This window comes from Bison bison, unplaced genomic scaffold (assembly GCF_000754665.1).
Source record: "Bison bison bison isolate TAMUID 2011002044 unplaced genomic scaffold, Bison_UMD1.0 scf7180017864299, whole genome shotgun sequence".
NCBI classification, from domain to species: Eukaryota; Metazoa; Chordata; class Mammalia; order Artiodactyla; family Bovidae; genus Bison; species Bison bison.
The window spans coordinates 3,331,919-3,333,826 of record NW_011494871.1 but is presented as its reverse complement, the minus strand read 5'-3'; the positions used below and the strand labels follow the sequence as shown (position 1 = coordinate 3,333,826).

At 39.6% G+C, this 1,908-nt stretch overlaps 1 protein-coding gene across 1 annotated transcript in view; it reads left to right on the top strand.

Annotated features, from left to right (window-relative positions):
* Positions 1-1,908, top strand: part of LOC104996864 (phospholipid-transporting ATPase IB-like) — a 119,447-nt gene that overhangs the window by 74,454 nt on the left and 43,085 nt on the right. The window lies entirely within an intron of this gene.

The following is a 1,908-nucleotide window of genomic DNA, read 5'->3' as shown; positions in this document are numbered from 1 at the left end:
GATTCAGTTTGCTGCTGCTGCTGCTAAGTCTCTTCAGTCATGTCCGACTATGTGTGACCCCATAGATGGCAGCCCACCAGGCTCTGCCATCCCTGGGATTCTCCAGGCAAGAACACCGGAGAGGGTTGCCGTTTCCTTCTCCAATGCATGAAAGTGAAAGGTGAAAGTGAAGTCGCTCAGTCGTGTCCAACTCTTAGTGACCCCATGGACTGCAGCCTACCAGGCTCCTCCGTCCATGGGATTTTCCAGGCAAGAGTACTGGAATGGGGTGCCATTGAAGTTTCTATTGACATTTCTTCAAGTTCATTAATTCTTTCCTCACCTGTTTCCAGTCTACTGTTGAGTCCATAAAAGATATTTTTCATTTCTGTTACAGTGTTTTTCACAGTGTTTTTACAGCCCTTTGGGGGTGGTGTTAAGGTATGTGGGCAGGGAAGTGTTCTACAGTGAAGTAAAGTCACTCAGTCGTGTCCGACTCTTTGCAACCCCATGGACTGTAGCCCACCAGGTTCCTCTGTCCATGGGATTTTTCAGGCAAGAATACTGGAGTGGGTTGCCATTTCCTTTTCCAGGAGATCTTCTCGACCCAGGGATTGAACCCGGGTCTCCCACATTGTAGGCAGATACTTTACCGTCTGAGCCACCAGGGAAGCTCTATAATCTTACGTTAAATCTCAGTCTTCAAGAGATACTGTACCCCTTTGTCTTAAGTGTTTCTTAGTGCTTTCTTTCTCCCTTTAGGTGGGACAAGGAGACCACATGGGGTTGGAGTTGGGTAAATGACTTTCCCTCCAGGTGGGATAAGGCTCTGGTAAAGTTTTTAACCTCAGAGGCTAGGCTTTTGCGATGGAGAATGCTCTGGGCATATTTCCTTCTCTCTTAGAACCTTGATACCCAATTTTATGGAAGTTCACCCCATTATTCTGTTCCCATATTTAAAAAATTTCCCCAAATTTCTCTGAACTTCTTCTTTGCTATTAGCACTTTTCCATATTTTCCAAGTAAAAGTTCTCCTACTTATATGCCTTTTCAAAAATAGCTTTATTGAGATGTAATTCACATGGCATAAAATTAACCTGCTTAATATAATTTAAGGGATTTTCCTGTATTTACAGATACATGCAATCAATGGCAGAATCATTTTAGAAACTTTTCATCATCTGCAAAAGAAACTCTGTACCTTTAGCTGTCATCTCCCTGACCCTCCTTGCCCCACCCCTAAACAACACTCCTCTACTTTCTGTTTCAGTGAATTACTTATTTTGGGCTTTTATGTTAATCAAATCATTTAATAGGCAGTCTTTTGTGACTGGCTTCTTTAACTTACCATAATGTTTTCAAGGTTCATCCATGTTGTACCAGGCATTAGTACTTCATATCTTTTTTAATAGCTAAGGACTATTGCATTGTATGTATACACTTTATTTATCAATTCATCAGCTTGTTTCCACTTCTAGGCAATTATGAATAATGCTGCTGCTTGTATATTCATGTACAAATTTTTGTGCAGACATGTTTTCATTTCTCTTGAGTGTATATACACTGATAAGTGGAATTGCTGGATCATTCACTGACTCTGTGCTTAGTTTTTGGAAGAATTCCTGGACTATTTTCCCAAGTTGCTGCACCATTTTACATTCTGACCTTCAGTGTATGAGAATGGTGATTTCTTCACATCCTCATCATCACATTATTATCTGATTTTTAAATTCTAGTCATGCTAGTGGGTATGAGGTAGTATCTTATTGTGGTTTTGATTGGCATTTACCTGGTGACTAATGATCTCAAGAATCCTTTCATGTTATTTATCTACTTTTAAATTTAATTTTTGTGAGATTTTCAAAGGGAACAAGGAGGTACACATTAGCCTTAATCTACTATCTTTTTAAAAATTTTTATTTTATTTGG